Here is a 27,715-nt window from a genome sequence, read left to right as displayed (position 1 = left end):
GAGAGGACATGTCCTTGCAGCCTGAGGCTACAGGCCAGTCACATGTGTTTAGCTTTTTGTACACTGGACAAATGAGGCCTCTTGACATATTAAGTTCAAGTAGTCCAAATAATAATGAAAACTCCTTCAGAAACCAAAGTTCTATGTTCTTCTGTGGTGTAATGCTGGTTCGAATGAAGACGGGTAACACTAAAGATCCTGACTTTATTCAGTGTTTCAACCAGTTTCAATACAACCATTTATTAGGCCTTCATAACATATGTGTCAAAGCTATTTCCAACTAAAATTCCTAATTTGGATACACATAAACCTCAGTTTACAGTTAATTTGATGTAGTGTGTTCCCCATCGTGATGTATGCCAATATCTACTTGTCCCCTTAGCAGTAACTGTATGAAGCATACAACTGGAATGTAGACTGTAATGTAGTACTGTAAAGTTGCAGCTGATGGTATGTGTTTTAGTAGGGGAAGGGTTAATCCATGACAGGAATGCATTTTTAATTTTAAGGAATAAATAAAGGAAACTGCTGGGTCTCAACAGCTGGCCAAGAGTACTCAGAAAGACTTGCAAGTTCCTACAGCAATTAATCCAGATCAAGAGAGGATTAACTTTGAAGTTTAAAATATCCTCCATGCCTGAGGAGGGACCAGTTTAAAGTGCTCATGAATGGGGTAGATAGCTGATTTGCAAGAGTGGGAGTTAATTTATGGGTATGAAATCTACTTTTTGACTTTGCAGCCTGGGCTTTTAGATCTTAATCTTCTGTAGCAGATCAGTAGCCTGGGTGAATATGGAATTATAACTATCATAAGATTACTATATAGATTACTATAGACTGTAAGAAATATAAATCACTTGACTTGCTGTGTTTATTTCCAGAGACAGGAGTCTGAGTTTTCCAACTTTCGATAGTCAAGATTTCTAAGCAGACCAATAGTAAATTTGAAAAACTTAAAATTCATCTGGTGTTCTTCTACAATTTCGCTCTATTTTATCTTGAAAAATAGGTTCATTTTAAAAGGAACTTTTCTGGGGGGAGGGAGATAAGTGGGATCTTATAGATAAGTTGAATATCCTGCTCATTGTAGAATAGGTCTTGGAAACCAACCTGCATATGTGTTGGTAAACTTCATGCCAATTTCTCAAGATTTTAATTTTGGGGGGAATAAAATTACAATAAGATTTTTATAAATAAAAAAGCTGATTGAGATAATACTATACATTATCATATTAACCAGAGTAAGTGACCAGTCACATGGAAAAGATGATAGTTTTTAATTTCACTGGTCTGAGCTTTGAAAATTATAGTGAGATTTTTCAATTTTTTTGATCAGGAAGCTTCCTCCAGTGTTCCTGTTATGGTCTTGCATTTCGATGGGACTATTCTGTTCTCAATCCTTGCCAGTGTTTGTGGTTATTTTCTGTTGTAAACCAATGAAGCATCTACTACTGTCTTCATTCTTTTCCCTGTCCTGCTTTTTCCCCCAAAAGCAGAAAGTGAAGCTATTAAGAAACAATCATCTTGTAAGCAGAGGGAATTAAATTCTGTGTCAACTTTCCTTTGTAGACTGAAAGTCTCCCAATCTTTGTCTTCCCACACAAACTACAAGTATATTTTTGATTTGAGCATGTCCTTTTGTAAAACTCTCCTTTGTGCACCTTGATGAAATTATGTCCTTTGTTGTCAGTAATGCCAAGAGCCTTTAATTGCAACAGAAAACTGAGGTAGTTTGGAGAAATACTTGAGCTAACACGTCTATATGTGGTTTTATTAATACTTACTGTGTGATCTTGGATTAGGGGGCACGATGGCATGCTTCTAGTATGAATACTTCTCAACCTCTATGACAAAGTACTGCAACAGATTTTAAAATATTTTAAACATCTCTTCACCAGACAGCTGTGAACGCATCATTACATTAGGCCCTGACAACTTTAGTATGTTGGAAGAGGAATGGGGAAGGCATTTAACTTCAGGTAATGTGGGAAGGTGTGGAAGATGGCAGTGGAGATGGAGGTGTGATCATCGCAGCCACTTCCAAGAGAGATCTCTGTGTCATCATATTATGTTCCAAGCAAATAAAGTAACAAGAATATCAGCAAAACAGCTTTGAATGTGCACCCTCACCACAGGGTGAGGAAGAGGAGATTCATCTTGCACAAAAGGGCAAAGAGGTTAGTTGGTTCAGAAAAATCCTCATGGGTGGAGCTGGATAGCCAAGAGCTTAGGCTAAACAAGATCCTGGAGGAACAAAACAAAGCATCTTACTGTAAAACATAACTTAATATTGCTTTTTCCTGTTTCATTTTCTTTCTTGTAGGTTGTCATTTGGAGTTCAACATTTTGATGTGTTAAACTTAGACTTCAATTTTCTTGTTTGAGCATCTCTTTCATCAGGTGTGATCTTGGGTGAAGTTAATAGGATTTTTGTCACTGTCGCCTGAGTCTAGATTTGTCTTTAGATATATGCCATGATGTGTTTTAGAATCTGGTCCTCTCATTGTTTAAGGTGTTTCTGCCAGGTCTCCTGCATGGGGTTTGGATGCAGCTACCTGTGAAACAGAGCTTGGGGAAGGAGGAGCTGTCTGTCTGTCTTATGGTGACTTGCCATGCGGCAGATCTAGGTTGCAGATCTAGATCAAGAACTGGAAATTGTAGAATAAAACCAATGTAGTTACTTCAGAGGCAATGAATCTATGTGTGTATCCAAATGTGTGGTTGTAGGCAAGTAGAAATGGATATAAACCGTAATAAATTTAGGAATTTTGTACTCAAGGAAGGGTTGGGCATCTGAGAGTCTTCAGAGCTGGAGTTCCTGCAGCCCTGCTCAGATGGGTCTGCTGCTCAGTCTATCTCTGCAGCTGGACTTGCCTTTCTGTGCTCCACTGTAGGTTCTGGATTAGGGAGGCACGGTCTTCTGAGCAGGATTTCCAGTGGAGTCTGGTCTACCTGGAGATCAGGGATGGTGCTCAGCTCAGAATGGCTGTAGGTCAACACGTATTTGGAGGTAGACAAGCACTGTTCTCCGCTTTGGTAAAGCTTGAGGGCTTTCAGAGGTGGAATTGCATTGGAGTCTTGCCCGGTCCAGAGAGCTGATGGTGCAGAGTGGAGTTTAAGGGCTGATGTTGCTGAAAATCGCGTCATAGGAAAAATCTTCAAGTACAGTTGTAAATGAATGCCCTGCTGTAAGAGAATGAGCAAACAGCTCATGCTCTGGCAAGACCCAAATTCACACTTAGTTATTGTTTCTCATTTTAAAGATATTTTCTTTTCAAATCTGCAAGATAAGATGAATTGAGGATTTTATGCAACTCTAGGATTTCTTTTTTGAATGTCAACTGTTAGTGTGTTGAGTGATATATCTTTATCACCTACTTAAGCCTGAAAATCTGCACTTATTTTTTGTGTTATTTATTTTGGAAAACATAGTAACGTGCTTTTCTCTCACTGGTTTAAATAAAGGAGAACAACTTGGCACTTGTAATAATCAAACTGACTGACTTAGGGTGGAATAGCAATTCATCCAGCACAAGCCAAACCCAGGAGATATAAAAAAAAATCAGCATCACCATGTAATGAGAGAAGCTATGCCAGTTCATGAATGCAGATCTTTTAAAAGAAAATTCTGCAAAACTTGGCCTGTATCTCATATTAGCCCCTGGCTGGTTTAATTTGTCTGGCACATACTCAACTCTGACACTGGCTGATCATGTTACTCAAAAAAGGGGAGGAAAAGTGTATCATCTTCTGTACTTTTTTATATGCGTACCCCTTCTGTGTCATAGAACAATATGCTGACAGATGGTACTTAGTCACCTGTTATGTCTGTTGATTATATGCTTTGATCTGAAATTTATTTTCCTCTTCTTGGCAGCTGAGCTGTTTCTTAATCCATTGATAAAACCTGCTTAATAAGCACTTACAAAGTCATTGACATCACGAGAAGACGACTGTGTTGGTGAAATCATGACGTGATGCCCATAAACCCCAAAGAAGCCTTGTATTCAAGCCTTCAAGCAAAATACTTTTTTTGAGAAACAAGTAACGAGCAGTTTTATTCTTGCATTGCATAGTTAAGTCCGCTGCTTCCAACAAGGACAGGACGATTCAAATGGCTGCTTTCTTATGCTTTCTTGCCATGCAAGAAGCTTTCTTTTCTGTGTGTTAAGGGTATCTGAAACATTATTTTATCTTCCTTAATCGTGTGGCTAAATAGACATTTGTTGTCACAAAACAGGTTTAAGACAAGTCATTAGCTCGTCCTAGGGTGTCTTGCTGGGACTGAACAGAGCTGGCAGCTTGCCTGCAGAAATGTAGGTACCTAAAACATGGTGCTTTTTTGTTTGAGCATTTTCTTGGGCTTTTGTTTGGTTCTGCTGCAGTTTTCCACAAACGGTAAAGCCTTCTGGGTTTTTAGTTTGAGGGCCCTGTTACTCGTTAAATTCCTTTGGTAATGACAGTGTGACTAATAAGAACCAGTTACAGTAATCTTATTAATGTATAAACCTTGGCTGGAGGAGTTGTACATTTTGGTATCTTGAGGACTTTATTGCATTAGCATTTTAGCAAAATCAAGTCTTTCCCACTAAGCTGCATGACCATCTCTGGCCAACTCATACTTGTCACCAAGATTCCCCAAGAGGGTCAGGCAATACAGTCCCACTTGCCATGAGCTGGCTGGCAAGTCCCTTCATCTAATTATCCAGGCAGATTTTGTCAGTGTGTCAGCAAGGCTGCAGTGTTGGAAAACTGACTTTTATTTAGTGTTCTCTTTGCCTGGACAGCTTGCTTGATGTACTTTGAAAGAGCATTAGAGAGCGCCTAGGTAATTAATTTAAATTAGGTGGGTAAATCTTAAGGGACATGATACTGTAAGGCGCTGTGGCTTCTTAAGTGATCAATCCTCACACGAAATATTGAAGTTTCCCCATGAAAGGTGTTAGATTCTCTTTAGGGAAGTGAAGTTTATTTTAATGTGAGAAGTACGAATTAATGGAGATGGACAGAATTCTGGAATTCAGAGTCTGGCTATGATAACGCAGAGCGCTGCTTAGATTCTCATTGTATTCAGAATAGCTCTTCTGTCTTAAACTAAAGTAAGAAGGAAGTTACTACTTTCTTTATTGCCCCTGCGACTGTTCACATGTAAAATAAGAAAGAAAAAGTTACAAATTTTGTTCTACATGATTATGCAAGTGAAGTACTTAGAAGTATTTAGGCTCCTGTAATTTCTTTCTTTGATACAGCAGAATCTATTAAAATTCCTGGGCAGATGTTAAAAATGTCTTAAAAATACAAAACAAAAAGCACACACTTTAAAAACTGTACAATTTTTTTTTGGTTTAGTGCAGGAAAGGCTGATTTTAAAATACAGGCTAGAAGATTGCTGGTTAAACTGTAAAATACTGAGAAGCATGTTAAGGCATGACACTGTTGCACAGTTAATGATCATTCTTTTTTGGCTTGTTGCCTCTAGAGATGTACTCAAAAGGGGAGGAGAAGGGGGGTGAAGCAAGCATTTCAGAGCTTATACTGAAATACAGATATGTTTAAAAGATAAAGGGGGGGGGGGGGGGAAGAAAGGCACACACAACAAACCCACAACCCTCTAGAAACTCCCCAGCACTTGGAAATCCGTAACAGAAATACTCCCAAAACACAACATGCCATTCTTCAGCAGATATTTTTGCCTGCCAGGCTTGGGGACGTGTAAAGTGCCAGACATGCCATCTGTCATGCAGCCGTTTCACTGTTTGGCCGTGCCAGGAATGTTTGCACAGCTCGGAGAGGGCACAGCGAGGTGTGGATGGATGCTAGCGTGGAATAATGCTTGCTTGAAACTTGGTGGGGTGTATTTTTTTCTGGGAGGAGAAAATAGAATTTGTATATATGTGTTATGGGAAAAGGTAATATGTATTTAATCTCATGAAGCTCTTACCTGAAGAAAGAAAATGTGGGTTTTTTTGTGGGTTTTTAACTTCTTGGGAAGGCTTCCATATGAGATGTGATGAATGTAGAAGGCAGGGGGGGAATAAACATGCACCTCTGGTCTTTTAAAAAATTAGTTGTGACAAATGGTTATCCTCTCTGTAGTGAATGCTGTAAATGTCCATTAGTTTGAACAGTAAAGAACCTGATATTTAACTTCTGGCTAAGAAATGCACGCATGTAAGTGGTGTAAGAAAGTGAATATATTGGGGAAGCATTAAATAGTTTCATTCAGTTTTTTTCTTTCCCCTCTCCTTTGAGTGTATCCCAAGAAACATCAAGCTGGAGGAAGAGTCTTCCTTCCCTCCATGTCTGACGCTGCTTCCACCAACCTCCCATCTCTTCTGATTCCTTTCTTTGGGGAGCCTTCTCCTACTTTTCCCACCTCACACATACCAGGACCTTCAGCCATATGTCCTTGCACTCATGCACAAGAAACATTCAGTTACTATTAGTGCTTCCACTGTTTCTTTCCCACCGATCTCCAAAAGCCTGGCGAGTCCTTTCACTTGCTGTTTCACAACTTCTCTCCGTTCATCGTGTGACGCTGCCCGTGCCCACTCTGCTTCGTGCAACACTGAAGTTTGCCATCTGTAGTTTAGGTTGCAAAATTAAATTTTGTCTACATTCACGTGAGTCAGTTCCAGGTGTAGTAGAACGCCCCTCAGCTCACCTCTAATAATGCAATAATTCAGTGCCAATGAAGTTAACATCCTCATTTAAAAGCCTCTGCAGAAAGACTCCCCAGGGAGCCAATCCTCGGATCACAGGCAAGAAATGACTGATTTTTCAGGGCTTCAGATGAAGCCGACCGTGCAGGATTTCTGTGTGAAGGATGAAATAAAGCGATTAATGCAGTAATTCTCTATTAACTAAAAATGTTTTTCTTGATGATATCCTCACATTCATGGAGATTTAAATGCTTTTATTTTAATACTCTGTAGATAAGTTGTCATGGTTGAAGTTCTGCATCTAAAAAAGATGGAAAAAATATTGACTTCGTGGTAGAAACTAGATTATTAGCCAAATATTAACGTGAACATTTTTATGCTTTGATGCTGAAGTTATCTTGGGCTGTACCACTGGCAGTTCTCTCAGATGACGGGGCCGATTCGCTTTCCCAGAGCGTCTGCAGACCTAAGAATAGAATATCTTATCTACTGCCATCTTCTGATTAGAAAATATTGTTTGACAGCTCTAAAGGACAAAAATGTTTAAAATCCAGATTGGAAACACATGTTCAGCTGGAGAGAATGCTAAGATAAATTCAACAGCTGTGGGTTTGCCATATATTTAGGGTTATGGCCATGAACTTGAAGTAGTATTCCTGGGGTATTGTGGTGGTGGGTTGGTTGCTTGGTGGATTTTTATTTTTTGGGTGGGGAGAGGTGTTTGTGGGTTGTTTTTTTTTTTTTTCCCTATAGATAAGATTTTATTAAAAGCTGTTGTTTGTGACTGAGTATTGTTTTCTCTTTACAAGAATAATGATAAACATGACACATTAAAGGAAAACTGGTTGCAATGCTCATGCTGAAGAAGGAGGCCTAGGCCAGGAGTCAAACATTCCACATCAGTCTGCAAGATTAAAATGTTTGTAGTTTAGCGTTTTACACAGTTTTTATTGGAGACTATCCAGATATTTGCATGCAAAGAATTATTGCTCAATGACAAATTGTGTTGATACAATCTAGTATGTCGGGAAATTTCCACTCTAGCATGGTTGTGTGCCAAGTATGATGCCTTTTGGGAATAATATAATAAATGACGTATTCTGGCTTCAAAAGATAAGACAGCAACAGCAATTTTCTATCATTTTGGGAACATCAGTTTCTGTATCCCTAATTGGAGACAATTAGTGTTTTGCTGGTTTGTGTTAAGATTGTAGTACAAAATGCCTCCTCCTAGGAAAAGGGGTCTCTGCATACATGTGGATTTGGGTTATCTGTAATACAAAGTGTGATGCAGCAAAGATGGTACTAGGCAGCACTTTCTCCCTAAGCAGTTCAGATACCATTGTGAAATTTGCTTTGTGGATGTTCTCTGCAAAATTGGGGTCTGGCTGCATGGCAAGTCCTGTGTAAAAGCCAGAGATGGATTGTTTCACCATGTTAATCTGTGTAAGCTGGAACCAGTTTCTTTTCAGAGCAGGGGCTGTTTTTTAATTTAACATTCAGGAACTGCTGTGTGTGCAGAGTTGCTCAGCTGCAAACTGAGTAACTTCTGATTTATCCAGTATTTCCAAAAGTATTGTGGCATGTTGTTGTAATGATATTCAGACCTGCACTACATCAGAATAGTTTATTTGATAATTAGCTAGAGCCAGTGTTAGTTGACAGGAGAAAATGATACCTATTATACAGGAGCTAGTGTGCTCTGGTAGCTGACAAATTCCATTTTAAATCTGCTCTTCTCCCATTTATCTTGTATATTTTCTACTGTATAAATACTATTTTAGATTTTGTTAGTGGACACTTGTTTCTCAGTCTCATTCATCTCCCAGAGCTCTATGCAGCTCCGCTTTGATTAATGACAAAGCTGAAACTTTTTGGTGACATTAAGCCACTCCTACACTATGTACAGCACGTCCAGTAGTACAGAGAGATTATTTCATAAAGCTTCACCTAAACACTTGGGCGAACTGCAATACTGTATGGAAGAACCTTATGCTGAAGTGGGTATGGAGAAATATTCTGCTTTGGAAAGCTTGAGCTTACCAGATTGATGTGTATTTGACAGAAACATTTGAAGGAATGCAGATCTGATTCCTGGGCTGGTGCACTTTAAGTGAAGAACCCTGACCCAGCACCAGCTTAGGTCCTTCCTGGTTTTGAGGGTTCTTGGGCAAGGCTGGTGCTCCATGACACACTGTGGTCAGGGAGAACTGGAAGACACTGCTGTGGTCTGGATTTTACAAGCAGGCACTGAAAAGCAGACATGCAAGATCAGTCAGGGAGTTTTTCCATGAAGTACTTAATAGCTTTTCAATGAGCTAGCCTTAGAAACAGTAGTAATAGATTTCCTACAGGTTGTGGTTTTTTTTTCCTCTAACTGCCTTTGCAGCTGGATCTTGTGTAGAAGAAACTAAGCCAGAGAGATGTATGAAGTATATTTGTTGCATATTTGCTAAAACAAAGTATATTTGTTATATGTAACAGTTGTATTCTTCTGCCTCTTTGATAATATAACCATTCTGGTGACTGAAAGAGAACTAGTTTTTAAGCTAAGAGAGAAGGGATCTTATCCTTTTAAAATAAAGTTTTGAGGATGAAAACTTAGTATATTTAAATTCTGGGTATGTGATATCTGGAATTTCAATCTGAACTTCAGTGAGGACCTTTCAGATAATTTAATTCACTTGTACTCTTTGTAAATGTTTTTTATTTGGCAGTAAAACAATTGTAATAACAAGGATTAGTTTGTGTGTTTTGTGAAGAGATTACACTTAGCGTTTATTGCATTTCATGTTTATGTTGGAACACCACTGACATTATGAAATAAGTCAAAAAGGCTTAACTTTTAAAATGACAGCTGAAGTCTTAACACTGAAAGCTCTTTGATGATTAGAGGAAATGTTTTCTCTTGAGGAAGAGTGATATGGGAAAAGAAGAAAGTGCTACTGGGATTCAGGTCTCTGTCATCATTTTAATTACACATCTCACAGTTTTCAGTCACTGTACTTAAGTCTTGCTTTGTCCGTAGCTTTTATTTACTTCCGTTACATTATTTTGTAGCTGTTGCCTACTGCCCACTGGCAATGTCACGCTAATATAATAAATAATGTTAGTTCTACTTAAAAAGAGCAGGGTTTGTGAGGTTTATTTCACTTTTGGTTTTTGTTTGTGGTGGTGTTTGTTGGTTTTTAGGCACAGTGAAGGGGAAAGCTTTCAAGGTGAATTATTGGTGGGCATATGATTTTGAATGGTTTTTCAAGTCCTGTGTAAACTCCTCCTTCACCTATTCTGTTCCTGTGTGATGAGTTTAATTTTGTGTACCAGTTTGCTGATAGCTCTGTATGTGGTTGGTCCCATGGTTGCATTTGTTGACATAAGATATTGGCTCACATGCCTTGGGGGGGAAAGATAAGTGTCTTTGGTTTCAATGGCTGGCTCTGTTTGCAGGGAGCTGGTGATAACACTTCTTAACCCATCCAACATCTTTCTTAAAACAACCCATCAGCATACAGGTAGCTTCTCTACTTGAAGTGCTTCCACCATTGTAAGAACCCCAGAAACAACTAACAGAAAACTAATCTATCCATCTCTTAGTATGCTGGTTTTAAGCAGAAGTACTTGTCAGTATTTACTGCTTAATGTCTTGCAGTCCTCAAAGGCTGGAAATAACCGCATTTAAACCCAGTAAATGCATTATCATTCTAGGGAGCAAATACAGTTTGAGTAGCTTACTAACAATTCATATTTAATTTACATACTAAATTCCACAAACTATTTTATCTATCTATAAGCAGGATGTAAAGATGCAGAAATCTAATCAAGAGTGGAAGCTGGTCCAAATCTGGAAGAAAAGTACAATAATGACATTTTACTTTAACAGTTTAGAGAAGGCAGTCAATCTTGTTATTGTGATGACCTGAGTACCTGCAACTTTCAGTTTCACAGACTAGCCAGAACTGCTTGTAGTACAATGCATTTTCTAATTCATGATGTCCTTTGAACTGTTTCCTTTTTTACTTTCGTTGCTTTTTTCCTCTGTTTATTCATTTTTAATACCTTTTCTCCAACTCTTTCTGCCTGATTTTTTTTCTCCCCCAACTCTTATTTTTACATCACTCCTCTGTTTCCAATGTGACACACTAGAAGTGTTGCTGGAGTAATGTAGAATTCCCAGAAAATAAGGGGCAATTTCTATCAGAGAGTTTATTTCTATTTCCTGCAAAATAATTATATTAAAAACTGATTTAAGGGTACAGTATGCTACAAGGAGATCATTTCAGGAGATGAGCAACATCTCTGATCTAGTTCTTTTGTGATATCGTGATGTATTTCTGATGTGAAAGGGCATCCTCCAAGTGAAACAGTTGTATAGAAAAGGAGATGGCTTTGCCACACCGAAGTGATTGTGGTCCTGCAGCTTTGCCTGTGCAGGGCCTTGGAAAGCAACCTGCTGCTGGGAGGGGTGTCAGCATGTACATGGAGGCAGAGCCACCCCAAAAACCATGCTTGGTGCCCAACCCTTCCCATTCAGGTACCTCTCCAGTTGGCCACTCTGCTCTCAATTCCCTTTCCTCTTCCCACTCCTGCAGAAGATCAGACTGGCCCTGGTCCCCTGTTCTCACGTGGGCTTGCTTCTGCTGCAGAGAAGCCCTGAGATTGTCCTGTTTGTGTTAGTTGTCACAGCAGTTTCTGTGAGTTACTGACCTTTTTTCTTCCTTAGAGGCAGTGATTGCTTCATAGCTGACATTACACGGTGTAAATAACATAGCTGAGAGCTGTAGGAACTGAATGAGTGAACAGGACAACTCAGTGAGCTTTCAGTTCATGGAGCCAGGGTGTGGAAACAGCTCTTTTGCCTTCTCTTCAGTGCTAAGCAGAGGAGTTCTGCTGCTGGGCTAAGCAGCCTCTTACCTTTTTTCCAGAGCATGCAGTCAACAGTAGTATGACGAAATATGGCATACAACCTCCATGGTCTATAGATGGCATCATACAGTACTGCTACCAGTAAGGGTATGTCCATGTGATATCATTCCATAGACTTCATTGTAGGGTATTTCAGTAAGACGGATAATAATTGGTTTGTGCTGACTGTTTCAATATGTATTTTTGCTATTACACAAGTGACAGCTGCAGTTTCCTGTCATTACCTGTAGCTTCCATTGGACTTGTGTAAGCTCCCTTAACTTAGCCTGCTTTCTGAAGACTTTTCAGGAAACATCTGTTTATATGCATCTATCTATACTCAAGGAGAAGAACAAGTCAGATCTATGAGGAACTGAAAAACAAAAAACCCTCTACAATCTTATAATAACAACACAACGGTTTGTGCAGTACAAAATGTTTCTGCTGCCATTTGTTGCTAAATATTATGGAAGGGTGCTGAAGGAGGTAGGTGAAACAAGTTTGGTTATTGTTCAAGAGCAGATATCGGTATTTTTCTTGGCAATCGTATTCATCCTTCTCTTTCAGACCACCTTTTGTTTGTCTTTAAACAAATATCTTTGCTGCTTCAACACACTGTTATTTTGTGGACTCTTCTAGTAGGAGTTAGCATTTCTTGAAAAAGTGTTGCTCTGTTTTTCTTCCTGTTCTGAGGTTCTTCAATGATTCATTTCTCTTTAGAAGTATTATTGGGTTTGATCTCATACTTAATTTGCCCTGCGTTTCTCATGAGCTCGCAGTGTGCCGAGACCTTGCTGGTTTCAGAAACGTGCCAGTGTTTGTTTTGCTCTTGAATTGGTTGTCTTTTACAAGCCAAACGTTAATGGGAATGGTCACAATAGTGTTACTGTTGTCTTTTTTACAAATAATGTTGAGTTTTTTTATGGTGGTGTTTATGGGTATGGTGATACCAGGCCTATTTCTGTATGGAGCAGTGGTTACACAAGTGACACAGGACAAGGCCCTCATGGAGTCGTAAGGCCCTGTGAGGGAGGTTTCCAGCTCCTTTCAGGCCTTGACAAAGCTACTTGCCTGTGAAAGCTTTACCAGTAGAAACTTGTTGGAAGGCAAACAGATCCAGGTGGCTGTTGTGTAAATGTGGGGAGACCTTGTCTGAAAGGCTTTTAAAGGGAGAGAAAATTAGAAATGGGGAAAGTAGGTGTTTTAGCTTGTCCTCGGTTCTAGGGCTGTTTATACATATGAGTTGTCTGTGAGAAATTGAATACTGAGTTAATTTCACACTTCTGACTAAATTAATGTAATTAAAGTTATTTTTTTTTTTTACTCTTTCTCCCTGCTCCCACATACACTCAATATCTTTGTGGCTGTTCAAGCCTGTTGCAGTAGAAAAGAAAGCATGTTTTACTCCTCAGACTATTGGGGGTGGGGGTGAAATGGCTAGAACTAATAAAAATGCCAGGTTTCAGGTGCGCTCCAAACCATTGGGGTCATGTAAGTGAACACAGGGCAAATGGCTTCAATTTGTAACTGTGTGGCTATAGTCCTTGTTTATCAGTTCATTTCAATCATAGATGCCGTGAAGGAACTTATCACCACATCCTTTTAGGATTTGTTGGAGAGCCAATATGCACTTCCTTGTAGGTGTGTTTTTTGGGGTTTTTTGTTTGACAAGCTACCTAATATCATCCCCTAGTAAGATTATTTTCTGCCTGGGTGGTCTTAGTTTCATTTTGAACAAAATATAGGTTGCTACATTGACCTATTAAAAAAGTGTCTGTGTGCAAATATCATATCCAAACACAAATACCCATATCAGTCTTAAAGCAGAATATCAGGCCTTGCTTTCCAGAATCTCAGAATTAGAAGATGATGCTCCTTCAACCCCAGTCACAAAGCTGGAATTATTTCAGAATTTGCATTACATCTGTATTTTTTTTTTCCTCCCTGAAATATGGATAATATGGATATAAAGTCTTCATTCCTAAAGAAAAAGGTGATATTTGTATTAGCTTGATTTTTGAGGGAACAAAAATTAATAAGTAGATTTTTTTTTAAAGCAATGATGTTGATAATAAACTTCTAGATATATTCAAAGGTATTAACAAGCTGATTTACCTGGTTTTGGCATTAGATAGTGAACTGATAGTGAAAGAATACCTGGAAGTTTACCTTGCTCTTTTTTCAGAAGTACACATGCTGAAAACAGTTCAGTCCATGACTTTTAGCAGCAAAGTGCCTTCACGTTTTCTACAAGCCCTTCATCTTCATGGGTTATGGAGTAGCCTTTTTGTGGAGTTACCTTCAGAGGGCTGTGGGCTGCAAATGCCAGGTTACCATTTTGGGTTTGAGTTAAAACAGTAGCTTCCTTTTGCAGATCTAGTCTCACTTTTTGTTCCTGCTTATCTTACATGTTTTGTATAGAGCATGTGCCTGGCAAAAGAACAACTTAGTGTGCTCATGTCTATTGAATTTTTTCAAATAAATAAATAAATAAATTACACTTATGTTTTAGAAGAGTACAATTAAAGCATGTTACCCTGCTTAGATTTCAACTGGTTTGGGCTGAGCTTTGTGATGCATAGCTGCGATTGTGCTGAACTGTAGCTACAATGTTCCCTGAGAATTCTAGTTTCAGGTCAATAACCCAGTCTCTGTACAGTATATAAGAGTTTCAATGTATACTGTTTCATTAGTTCTTGGTAAGCTGAAATCAATATGGGCTCTTGCACTTTCAAACGATACACTGTATAAGAAACCATGCAAGGCAATCTCTTGGGAGGTTTATTTTTTGTTGTTGCTTGAACTATATGTAACAAGAACCATAGGAAAAACCCCAGCTCTTCAAAGGCTATATTCAATGAGTGCTTGGTGCGATTCAGCATTAGCTTGAAGGCCAGGGCAAAAAAATCCTTAAAGTACGGGGGAAAAGGGGAGGTACACAGAAGCATGATTGTACCCAGTCATTTGAGACAAATGTCAACAGTTTCACGTTACAAAAGTCAGGTATTTATGCCATAATGCTTAATTAGAGAAAAATAAGTGTTTTATTTTAGAATAAGGATGTACAGAAGGATTAAATCACTGGCTACATTTACTATTAAAAAATAAATAGAACAAGTACATCAAGATGAAGCACTGCTTGAACTAACTTATGTCCAATAGATGAAAGTATTTCTATCTGACATTTAAAAATGACATATGTATTTATAGAAGCAAAGTGACTTTCAAACAGCAGGTGGTTTTGTTTAGTGCTTCTCCAATACATTGAGTTTTGAGGAGGTGAAAAGCAGTTAACAGCAAGTAGAAAAGAGTGCTTTTTTTATCTGATAGTGTGTTTCAGCCTTGTACTAGCAGACTTGGACACTGTCACCTGAGCAGAGGGAGAAAAAACACTTTATATAGCTCTGGCTGGTTATTCTACAGACAAATGTACAGCTCGCATGTCTGAAGCAACAGCATATTTTTGGCAACAAAGCTGTTTTTGTCAAGTGAATGAGTTATATTCAAACAAATGTCATGCTTTTAAACACAGATGGTGTGAAGCAGTGCTCTAGAAGTTCACTTGATCCTCAGTAAGTGGTGACTTTCCACCGTGTGTAAGGGACAGAGTCACGGGAAGGCTGTCCCTGCACACCCACACTTGTGTGCTGGGCCCTGTGGGTTTTGCGTGGCTTCACAACAGTAATTTCAATAAATGTGCATATGTTCTGAACATGGATTCAGTGTTTTCAAAGGGGATGAGAGAAAGTCCGCTCCCAATGTCTTTGCACTGGAATAGATATCAAAAGGAATTTAAATAAGAGGAGGGAATGTGAACACAAATCTGCAGGTGCAACTCTTCAGATTGCATCTGTGATTCCTTATTTGAAGTAGCTGTTCAATCACTGCAGCTTTCTTCTGTCTCCTGAGAAAACGCAACAGGTCAAATCTGGAATAGGCATTACATTTTCTTTCAGCCAATAAAATCGCTTGATATTTCAGAACTTATTCTAGAAACTTAAGGAATAAAAAGCATCATTTGAATTTGCTGATTTTTCTTTTATGAATTAGACGCCAATTGGTGGAAGCTGGTGTTGTCCTGGCTGGAAAAGCCCTGTGATTTTTCTCATGCTGGGGCTTTGACTTGTTCTTATATAAGAAAGAGAGAAACATTTCTGTGGAAATATTTTAGTCTTATTTTTCCTTTTTTTTTTTTGTTTGTTTTGTTTTTAAGATGAGCTTGATTCATCATTGTTTTCTGTGGAGATCACAAATAGGCTAGATAGTTTCTTAGAAAAAACTTTAGTTCTTCTCAAATAGTAAATTGTATGTGTATAGATGTTCATATTGTGCTTTCTGCTGTTTGTCAGTGTCTGGGAAGATCTGGCATCCATATATTGATAATTGAGAAAGTTGTACCCCATCTTTGCTTTTCTTGAGAAGTGGAGAATTAATGACTTCATTTTCCTTGTGAAACTTGTCAGTTTCGTGGCAAAAGTGCTTTAACTAAATTACTCATGTTACTTCAAGAAGGATCAAATAGGGGCTTGGAATGAAATTCAAATGGGACCAACATGAACAAACACAAACTTTTGGCAATAAGGTAATCGTTATGATAATCAAATGCAATTAATTGTGAATTCAGATTATTATAAACTCAGTCTATCGTTTCTATTCAGATTTATGAATAACTTACAAAAAAATAAAGAAGGACTAGGTGATTTCATTTGTGGAAGTGAGATGTATGAATTGCTAATGTGTTCTTTAAGAAAACTCTTCTGTGGTGATTGCCATCTCAGTGGTTTCAAAGCGATCAAGGTTGTGTTGCTCTCATCATGTTCTTCCTCTGTGTAATTTTCTGGGGTTAGAATTTCTCACTATTTTCTCTGTTTAGCATTCACAAATATTATGTGGTTTTTTCCCAAACTGATTGCTGTAATAAAGTCTGAAATATTATTTTCTTTGAGAGTTACATAAAGTAGCATATGTTTTCCAAGTGCCTTGCAGTGAAACTGGTCCCTTCACCATGTTCAGCAAACACCAGGATGATTTTACCTGAAGTCTTGAGTGCAGAAGCTATAAAATAATGAATTCTCATAGCAATCAGGTTACTGTTAACATTCTTCTGTACAGCTATATCTCAAAAAAAACCTTTCCTATGAGGTGAAAATGGAAAGGAAAAAACAATCAACAACAACAAAACCAAAACAACAACAACAACACAACCACCACCACCAAAAAAATACACACAAAGTTCAAAATCAGCTGAAGTGTGTTTAGAGACAGGTCAGTTTTTAGAAAGAAGATGGATTTTTCTACAGGTTGGAAAATTAAAGGCAATGTGTGTGCATGGTGCATCTTTGGGGATTTTTGTTTAGCTTTTTCCCCTCTCATTCATCAGTCTCTGGATCTAAGCATTAGTTATGTTTATCCTTTAATCCTACTGTCTGGGTTTGCTTATGTAAGATTTATTATATAGCCAGGGTGGTTAGTTAAATTAAAACCAAAACTGACCCTCAGTCAGTACAAGAACACCTAAGAACAGATTACTCTACATAGAAAAGTTAAATTTATTCTCAATTTGTTATGTAAGGGTTGGGCTCTGTGTGTTTCCTGAACCAACATGAGACAGAAATCACTGTCAGTTGTATCTGCCTTTTACACTTAGGTCCCTAATGTAGGAACAGCAAAACAAGGAGGAAAAGCAGCTGGGTACTTATAAGTATTATCTTGAGATAGAAACTCACTAAACAACTGTTTCATTGCTCAGTTAATTAAAATGCATTATAATAAAGTGTAGTTACTACTGGCTGTGTACAAATTTCACCCAGTAAGGTTTTTATTGGTCCCTGGTAAACTTTACTTAAGAGAATATGGTTAGTAGATACCAGAAACATAGGGCCTGGATGATCAAACAGGACAACCATAACATTGCAAGTGCTCACACCTTTTTTTTTTTTTGGATGTGAAACCAATTTTAATAACACATTCAATCTCTAATATAAATTATAATTTTACCTTAAAATAATTGATGATACAGTTTGCTTTTAGGGCACTGTAGTTTGAAGATGGGTTCCTGGTGCTTTTTGGTTTGTTTTTCCTTTACTTGATGAATGTGCTGAAGCAAACTGGAAATAACCAGATGTCCAGTTGTCTGGACAGTGACTGAAGTAGCAGTTGTGGAGATCAAGATGTTTTCCCTTGCCATGTATTTCTATTCTGTACAGAAAATTGTGGGGAGCTTGTCTGGATGTGACGTTGGGAGCTACAGATTAAATTCAGCCTGGTTTAAAAGACCTACATAAGGTTTATTAATCATTAAAATCCCACTTAAATCACGCTTTAATGTCTTAAGTAGGATTTAAATGGTGTCTAGTATAGGCCCTTCGTAGAGAAGGGAAAGAAATGACCCTAAAGGTTACTAGAAGCATAATCTTTTGCAATTTCATCAAGCCATATGTAACAGGATTTCAGGGCCACTGATAGACTAACATTTTGTGAATCCTAACTGTATATTCTTTGAGTAAATATTCATCATCAAGAAACCAAAGGAACTCCAGTGGTTAAGTGGCCTAGCCTGGAGTCTTAAACAATGGATATTGCCAGCTCTGTATAGTCTGACTACTCTTTATGGTTCCCTATGCGTTTATTTGATTTTAAAATAAGTTTCTAATTTTAAAAAAACTTTTATTGCTGCTTGTGAAATGCTTGTGCAAGCAAAAGGCAGAGTAAATTCAAAAACACTGTAGGAGAAATACTGAAATCAAAGCTGTACAAAGCAATGTGTAACAATAAACTGAGGAATCCCCTGCCCCAGCTCACTTGCTTTGGCGCTTCCATCACTGACTGCATAGTCCTATAGTTCTTTAAAAATCTAGGTGCAAGTGCCAGTTATCAATTATTAGACCTTTAACGGTGATGCAAAGAGGTTAAAAGTCCTACTCATAGCTCTGTAAGTCCGAGAGCAAAAAATGTCGTGGAGTTCTATGGTTGTTCTGGGTTGTGGTCTTAGTTGTATAGAGATGTAAGCTTATCCTGAAAACCTGTTTTTATTAATGCCCTGTTTGCTGTGAGTGCAGCAGGTGTGTGGGGTGCTGCGGGTGTGAGGTGCTGTGGTTAGAGCAGAACCTGGGTATGACAGGAGCTCTGACCACACCAGCTCAGCCATCAGCTCTGTGCGATCCTGGGCAGACCTCAAAACCTCTGCTGTTCATTTTGTCTGTGCATACTGGAGAAAACACAGGTTTCAGAATGGGCTGAGAACCTTAACTAGCAGACATTGGTTGTGCTTTGGATTCTGGGAAAGGAGATGCCATGGAAGTTTAAAAGACATACAAATTAGCAAAAGTTTGTAGTCCAGGTGAATAAATATTAATATATCCCAGCACATCTCCGTGGTGACAGCTACTGCTTTCTCTTGCTGTGTCAAGAATACATGGGTTTGGCTTTCAAAGACCAGAGCAGTGTTTAATTTACAGATTAAAAAAAAATGGAATACTAATTCACACATCTGTACACTGTATTGTTATTATAAACTATATTTAGGGTAATATTGAGTATTTTTGTTAGCTCACAGTTGGTTCATTACAAAGTAAATCTAATTAATTGCTGTCCTGAGCTTTTTAAGGTGTGGTATGAGTGCAGATTTTACTCAATTTCCCCCCTTAGGCAAAATATTTGCTACTTAATTATGTGCAATAATTTTCTGTCTTTTTACTCATCATCTTAAGAACACTGACAAACAGATCAAAACATATTTGTCACAAGTGTGGACTGACAGAAGAACAACAAATCAGTGGGTGGGGAGCATGCTGGAAGTGTTCTTTTGAGGCTTTGTATCCAGAGAGATTTGAAATGCAAGGCTGACTTTATGCACCTGATACCATTGGTGAAGTGATGAATTGAGGTGTAATTTAAGGGAAGGTAGTTTCAATGCAATGCAACAGGCCTGCTAGGAAAACTAGGGTTTTGGGGGATTTTAAAATTAAAAAAAAAATAAAAATCTGTTAGAGTAGGTGGGCTATTTTTCTTCTCCATTAAGTATTCCACTAAAGTAGAAAAAATACATTTAACCAAATGCTTATTTAGGCATTACTTCAGTCAAAGCGTAAAATAAGAGGAAGGCAAAGCCATTACATCAGCAGAGTGGATTAAACTTCTTTGGTCTATGCTAAATACAAATGTTTTGTGTGCTGGGAAAGGGTTGCTGATGCAGATTATTAAAATGAGATTGTGAAACACACATTCTCCATGATTGCCTCTGTTTGCTTAGTTAATGAGAAAAATATGTTGCTGATTGTCTTACAAAATTGGGATCTCAATCCTTAAAATTTTAAATTTACATGACGTCTTGCTTCTTTATGGGCTGTCATTTGTAATATCTGCATCTGCACCGTGTGTAGCAATTGAAAGCAATTTGGATTTAGGATTGCACTCTGTTACCTCTGTGACAACAGGAAGATACAGCTTCAGTTAGCGCTCGAGCTGCTGTAGGAAGCATCGTACATTATTCTGAGTACACACAGCATAAAGTGTTCTGTGTTTTGCCTTGAGGAGCTTAAAGTTGAAAGGTGGGCTGACAGACCAGGGGCGAGATAACAAGGTGCTGTGGGCAGGCAGTTGATATGCAATGCAGATGTGTTTGCAAGAACAAGATTGGTTTATGTCCTGTTTTTTGTGTTCTTCAAGGGCAGTCATTCTGTTGACACTCAGGAGCTCCAGAGCAGGACAAGAACAGGAGGACGAGAGCAGGGATGCCAGGAAAAGCAAATGTTGAGAGAGGTGAGTGTTTCATGCGCTCTTGTTCCCTGACATAGATGGCAGAGTCTTTTGTGTTGCCTGGTCTGAATTAGGTAGATCACTGTGAGTTCCCCAGAAGATGTGACAGCAGCCACAGGGTGAGGAGGAGATCTGGGATTATCCAGACAGACTTGTCCAAAACTAATAATTTGGTACCAGCTTATAGCAGGTGGCATGGATAACAGAGATCCAGCCAATGCCATTGTAAGGTTTTTCATGCCACCTTGCGTGCTTATCAAGCAACATTTTATGTTACTTTGACTTGCTGAGGCGATTCTGACGTCGTGTACTAGTTAGCTGGTAAAGCATATTCAAGTAACTTATGCCAGTGACCCACTATCAAATGGAAAGCTTGTTTTAATGGCATTTGTGCAGGCCTTGACCTTCTATGTTGAGTAAAATCACATGCTTTCCTTCCTGATAGGGATGGTAGAATAGAAATGGTGCATATTGCTTTGGCATGTGACATGAGGCTACAACCACTTTGAAAGATTGGAATGGCTTTGAAAACTATGTAGTAAAATAATATTGAGAAAATGTAAGAAAATGTGTCAAGTTATACACTTAGAAATGAATAGTTAAATGGTCATTCTGTAGGAAAAATACACTGAAAATTGCTGGGGCTTCTAGTGGATTGTGATACAAATAATGGTCAACATGATTTTTTTTTTTGGTGAAAATGACAAATGGGGATGTTTAAGTAGATGTATCAATTGCAGCAGATATAAAGTAATTCTCCATTCAATGCTCTTACAGTTTCATCTGAACTACTGTTTTATCTCGTTAGCTTTAATTTGAGGAATGGATTAACCACATGTGTTGGACAGCATATTAATTTACTGACTCTGCATTTTACAAGGTGAATGCATTTAATATGTGGCTTGGTTCATTATGATACACCAAGTTCATTTAGAGCTTCTGTTACATCTCAGAACTTGCTAAGGGGCTTCTCTATGGCTTCAGGCCATTGGTAGTCACAGTTTTGCTAGGGTGTGATGTTTGGGAGAAGTGAGCTAAAATCTGGTCTAAAGTTGGGATTTTCTTAATACAGTAAGATATTCTATATAATTATGATTTACTACGTTTTTGAGGAGGGTGTAGTTTTGTGTCTAATTCCAGTGGAAAGGGAAAGGAAGTTCTCCTACCTTTTTTTGCATTTTCAAGTGTAAACATCCAGGTATTTGAACAAAGACAAATAAGTAGTAGCTTTAAACTGTAATTTCATGCCTCCTGGATCATCTTGATCATTCTGGAAAAGTGATGTAATTTCAAAGAGCTACTAAAACAGTGGGAAGCTCTTGAGATATTTTCATGTGATATCTCTAAGGTCAACCAAGGAACTGAAGCAAGGATTTTTGTAGAGAAAGAATACAATGAAGGCCAAAATGTGGAAAAACTGGTTGGATGTTGGTTGATTGTCTCTCTAGAGCTGTCTTGTGCTGGTGAAAGACAACTGCTAAGAAATTGTGTCTAACAATAAGCCAAATGTTCTTCTCCAGTTGTGTGTCAGGTTTTTAGGTGGAGTTAGATGAACAAATTTGTCATTGACTCCCTACTGTATTCTCCCAACCATCTCTATAATCCAGTCTATGAATTATAGATTATTTTATAGCGATTGTTTCAAAGAACTGATTACACCTTAAGAAATACCTGAAAGCATACTGATTCATATTGAGTTCTAACAAAAAATGTGCATCGATATGACCTGAAGAAATCTGACCTTTGGACTGCTGTTGTTCAGGCTACATTAGGTAATATTTTGTTGCATTATGTCAATTGTTAGGAAGCTTAGGATGACACAATTTCCTAGGGCTTAAATGATTAATTAGAAACTTGGGCTGAGATACGAAATTAAATAATTGTACTAGTAGGTCAGCTTTAATTTTGCTAAATGAAACCATAATGGACTGCTGCATAAGGCCAGACATGCCTATCTTCAGCAAAAGTGGAAATGTAACTGGTTTGCAGCTCTTCAGCAAATCATGCTTAAGTTATATTTGCAAAACATTTCTAAACCACTACGCTATTTCCCTTTTCATTTTCATTACAAGATTTGAAGATTCTGAGTGGGAGTTTTGTTTCTCTTATGTATTACATATTATGATAAGTAAAGGAATATTCAAAATGTGAAATTTCTTCTTTGTTGTTATCGCCATTGAAACGTTGGTAGAGCTGAGTAAATGAACATACAGTGAACAAAGTTGCTTTTTGACCCAGGCTGTTGTTAGCTGTGTTTACTGATGTCAACAAAATAAATTAAATTCACAGGCTAATATTTCTTCCCAGTTCAGAATTCAAGGACTGTCTTATAGTTGGCTAAAAATGAGTAGATAAAAGCACTTCCAAACTGACTTTTTTTCTGCTTTCATTTAGTCTTGGGCCTTGTATGAACTTGGTAGTATGTTGGACCTGTGGTCTGGTGGTGCTTGTTCCTTATAGCCTGTGATACAGCCTGTCTCTGGTACATACAAATGGTGATGGCAGGAGGAACTATTAGAGCTGTTACTCCCTTCTGGTGTCCATCTGCAGTTTGTGGTCTCATAGTGGAAAGGGGCACTTGTATGAGGCCAGAAATCTAGTCCTGAGGGTGTTTTTGCTTGTGATAGGATTTAGTGTGTTCTCCCAGTGGCTCACAGGACTCTGCAGAGCTGCGAGGGTGGAGTGGGGCCCTGGGATCCTGCGGTTGTACTGGGTAAAGTGCAGTGATAGCTTTGAATTCCATCATGGAAAGCCAAAGAGAAGCCAAGCTGGGGGGAAATCAATGAAGACCCTCTCATGGTTTATTGAAGCCTATCAAAGGGTGTGAAACATGGGAGTGTCATGTCCTGTGTGGTTCTGGTCATGAGTTTTAGAGCTGACCTAGCCAAGAAAACTTTGGACAAGTGAATAAGTATGTTTTTATTAATATGTACATGGAGAACAGCAGTGGGGAGCTGGATAAAAGAGACAAGTGTTTAGAATAAGCAAGTCTGAAGCCACAAAAATCACAGCTACACTGATGAAGTAATAGTTTACCTCCCTGAGGATATTACCTTGTACTGAGAGCAGATTGTGTGGTGCTAATGAAAGCTGAAAGAGGAACGTCTTGTACCAGAGGTGGGGCTTGGCAGAGCGCTGAAGCACCATCGCTGATGTTGGGACCTCAGTTATACCATCTGCTCTGCATCTCTGATGGCCTTTCTCTTACCCTGCTTAGAGCCCTGACATTGACAGTAGAATTTAGATGTTGTATGTCATACATCTGGTTTTGATGCTTGGGGCATTAGAACAACACGTTTCTCCCCTACAAAAGGGGCACAGGTGGTGGGGAGGAATCTTCCAGAATAGTTTTCTGTGGTGCAAACAAAGCTGCCTTTCCCTGCAAGGTATTTAAGCTTGAAAAGCACCACCATTCAGTCTTTTTTTTCTTTTCCTCAGCAATGAAGGCCCCTAGCCAACTTTTTTTTTAACAATTATTAGTACTTTTCAGTGCTAAAAGCTAACTTGAGATCCCAGGCGGGTGTAATTCAAATGCAATATTAAACCATGCTGAAATATCTGTTGCAAAGTGCACCACCGCACAGGTTAAATAACCACTGAGGTAACATACCAGAAATTCTGCACTACAGAAATACTGGTGATTTTTCAACGAGTAATAGTTCATTTGCCTGAACAGTTTTTACCAAACTGCCCCAGAGAAATAATTAACAATTAAAATAACAATACTTCATACTAGCAAAGACATTTTCAAATATCAAGAAGTTACTTAACTATCAATTATGCTTCATTAAGTGATTTCTGATGAATTACGCAGCTGAATTAAGCTTCATTAAGGGATTCTTGCAGTGTCCTTCAGAAATGTTATAGTTATTTCTCTTTTAAATACAGGGGAACTGAGGTAGACAATTCAGGTAGTTTGCTAATGGTTGTGTGCAGCATTTAGTCTATAACCAAAACTGAAGGTTAGGTTTCCAGGGCTTCTTTTCTGGTATTAAAACCACTAGCCCTGATTTGCTGCCTTTTTTTAAAAAAATACAAAACAAAAAAAACAACAAACCCCCACAAAAAAACAACCACACCACAACAAACAGATAAATACCAAACACACAGATTTGTCCCCCAAAAAAAACAAAACCCTTCCATCCCGTTTTACAAAGTCTTCAGTTTGACTGTACTGGCTACCCAAACAATGTCTGAAAATAATTCCATTTAAATAAATATATTTAGGAATGGGCTTTGCCTGATAGAGATTAAAACGATAAACTTCTGTTTTTCAGACCAAGTTTTATTAGTCGTGATTTTACCATTTGTGGGCTTTATGGCCTAAGTATGTTTTATAACTGTTTCTTAGGCTGGACATGCAACATCCTCCTCTTCTGTTGGAGCATGTCTGTGAAGGATGCATTTTGACCTTTCACTATTTATTGCAGTAATGCATCCAACTTATTTGAAGATTTTCAAAATCCCATTGACTAGATAAAAGTACCCACCACAGAACTCACCTCCACTGTAGCCAAATGACCTGCAGAACTGGCGGTATAAAATAGCTGAGAAATAACATCCTAAATTTCCCCTACTATCCCTTACAGTTTTTTTCCGCTTGCTGTAAAAAGTGGCAGGACTGAACTTGTGCAGACAGGCTGATGTTGTCCTGAGCGTGGCTGAGAAGCGCAGGGCAGAGGATGGATCAAGTGCTGCTCCAGCTCTTGCGTGACTGCACCAGACCCTCTGGTGTGTGCTTCCCTGTCCCTGGGCAAACTGGGGCGGAGGAGCAAAGTTGTGCCTCTCATGGCTCAGCCAACAGATTTAGTGTTGCCTTCTGTCCGTGACTTTCTCTGTCTTCAAGCATGAAGAAATGTTCTTCTTGCTGAGGCTTTATTTGAAAGCATAATTTTACCCACAAATGAAGGCTGATTCTGTCCTTACCTGGTGACTAATGCTGTTTTCTGGAGCAGGGGGAGGAAGCAACCTTTCAAAGCCAAATCATTTCATCTCAGGTTTTATTAAGGGTGTACAGGACTCTGATTCTTACTGTCATCTAATTGTCATGTCTTGTAGGACACAATTGCAAGCAGGCAGCGCTAGCTCGTGTTGAGGCTTTTCTTCCCTGTGTGGGTGGGTTTCATTGCTGCTGTTTTGTTGGACAACATGAAACACTGCAATGAGGGCAGAGACCTTAGTGCATGTAATAAATTATTATATATACTATTACTGGTTTAGGCATAAGACCAGTATGGAATACTGTTTAAAAAATAATCTCCAAGGTTGCTCTGTGGTGCAGCGCAAGTGGATGAATATGAGGGTTGAAGCTTGCTTTACTTTTTGACTAAGACTGTGGTTGTTCTTGTGCAGATAATATATAACTGTGTTAGTCATGACTTTTAGTTTTGAATAGCAGAAAAACACTAGTGATTTTTTGCTTAGAGGAAACTTTTTTAAACACTCTGCATATCTGATAATGTAATGCATTGCACTAATTTTGCCGTTCTACAATACGTGGGTGAGATGCTGCGACTTTCTATAGGTTGCATCTCTTTTCTTGTTCTCATTTCATAGAGTGTCTGCCCCTCCAGCGTAACACAAGTTGGTTGCAGTTTTCTTTACAGGGAGCCCACCTGTGAGTATTCTTGCCCATCTATATTCTATCACTTGTGGTAATGGGTTGTGTGCCGAATGCCTCTAAATGGGTGATGGATGGAGTAGCCCTTGCAGGGTCCAGGAGTAGCTACTCCAGGTCCTCTCTGCCTGTGTGTGGAGGGGCAGAGCTGCTCCTCCCTTCCCTCTCTTCTCATGACCAGTGCTGCCAGATGAATCTTCCCCTGTTGCCTGAAGCTGAAGTCGTTCTTTTTCCAATTGTTTACATGTAAACAACTTATAACCTTTGTTAATTAATGGACTTGGTGTAAAGGGGGGGGAACAGAACTGGTTTTCTTCTTAATGGGAAAGAATTTAATTTTTCTTGTGTCCCTAGGGTGTTTTATTTGATACTCTCCAATGTTGACCTCTCTAGAATTAGAACAATGCCCTCTTGCCAATTTGGTTTTCTTTAACATTATTAGAGGTAACATATCTGGAAAAGTGTGTCACTCTGAAAAAGCTGTCTGAAAGAAAATAAAATATATGCAGGCTTTGTAGGCAGATTGCTGGATTGGTGGAAGATCTCAATTGCTGAGGCCTCTGCTGCAAAACATATCCTGTACTTGAAAAGTGGGATTTTTATGAGGAGAATCTCATGTGTGTTTGCCCTGAGGTGTGACTCTCCTTTTTAATGGGGTGCTTCAGCTCTTTATACTGTAGCTCTGAAGCAAGTTTTAAGTATGAAAGTTTGTAAGACTGGGCAGAAGGAGTGGAAAATTCAAGAAGTCAGCCTACAAGCTCTCAGATGCTGGATGAGCAGCTAAGCTTCACACAGCCCCCTCAGCTGTCAGCAGCAGCGAGTCCTTCAGCTCATGGTGGGATGATTGTCACAGCAGGACAAGACTGCAGCCACCCCAATGTTTGTCTGTCTTCAGGCCGTGTTTCCTGCACCAACCCTACAGCTGTACCTCCTCCTGTGTTTGGGTACCAGCAGGCATGTGTCTTCTGTTAAGTTGTACATATTGAGATTTTTTTGTCTTTTATATTATTCTGTGCTCAATCAGTCAGTATGGTTGTAAGATGAGGGACTTTGATCCAAAGTCTAAGCATCTGTGTGGGGCTTGATGACCTTGGGTCCTGATGTATACCTGCTATGGTCCTACCAGAGATGCTTCTCACTCCATCACATCTTTGTCAGCACTTGTACTTCAACATGTCCTTCACTTCACTGAAAACTTCAGAGCAACACAACCAGAGTGTGCTTTGCCTCCAAGAGACAAAATGGCTTTGGTTTGCTGACCTTGCCCTTTTAGCAGAAACCAGACATCTGAATGTTAAAATGAAGTTTCAATTTGTTTCCCTGGCATACTTTCCCTGGGTTAACACTGTATCAAATCAATGATGTGCGCTATATAGCTGTGAACAAATAAGCTACTGGAGCACTCTGGAGAAAACCTGGCAAAGGTCCTGGTTGCTTTACAGTCTCTTTCTATTTTAGAAGGAATTAAGCAGCTGGTGTTTTCCATCTGACTAAAACTAGGCCTTTACACATACATTTACAATGTGGTTTTGACTTCATGAAAATGGAATGAATTATTGTTGGCATGACTCTGGATTCTGCTGTTGAAGTGAGGCTTGCAGGACCAAACTGAATCAAAAGAACTTCTATTTAAATAGCTGCTTGAATGTCCAGATTGTAAAGTGGCATGTGGTATCATTTTAGAGTCTCAGAAATACCTGGAGATATTGTAGGAGCTGATTCAGATGCCCTTACATGTGATGACCTGAGGTAGCTCTGTTGGAGGCCTTGAAGAACT

General features: G+C 38.8%; 1 long non-coding RNA gene across 1 annotated transcript in view; it reads left to right on the top strand.

Moving 5' to 3' along the window:
* Positions 1 to 27,715, top strand: part of LOC110366091 (uncharacterized) — a 182,633-nt gene that overhangs the window by 52,302 nt on the left and 102,616 nt on the right. Inside the window, exon 9 of the long non-coding RNA XR_010473278.1 lies at positions 20,232 to 20,324. This is a non-coding gene — a long non-coding RNA (uncharacterized LOC110366091). The remainder of the gene's footprint in view (positions 1 to 20,231; positions 20,325 to 27,715) is intronic.

This window comes from Columba livia, chromosome 5 (assembly GCF_036013475.1).
Source record: "Columba livia isolate bColLiv1 breed racing homer chromosome 5, bColLiv1.pat.W.v2, whole genome shotgun sequence".
Taxonomy (NCBI): Eukaryota; Metazoa; Chordata; class Aves; order Columbiformes; family Columbidae; genus Columba; species Columba livia.
The sequence above is the reverse complement of the archived record's forward strand: the minus strand, read 5'-3'. Positions and strand labels throughout refer to the sequence as shown.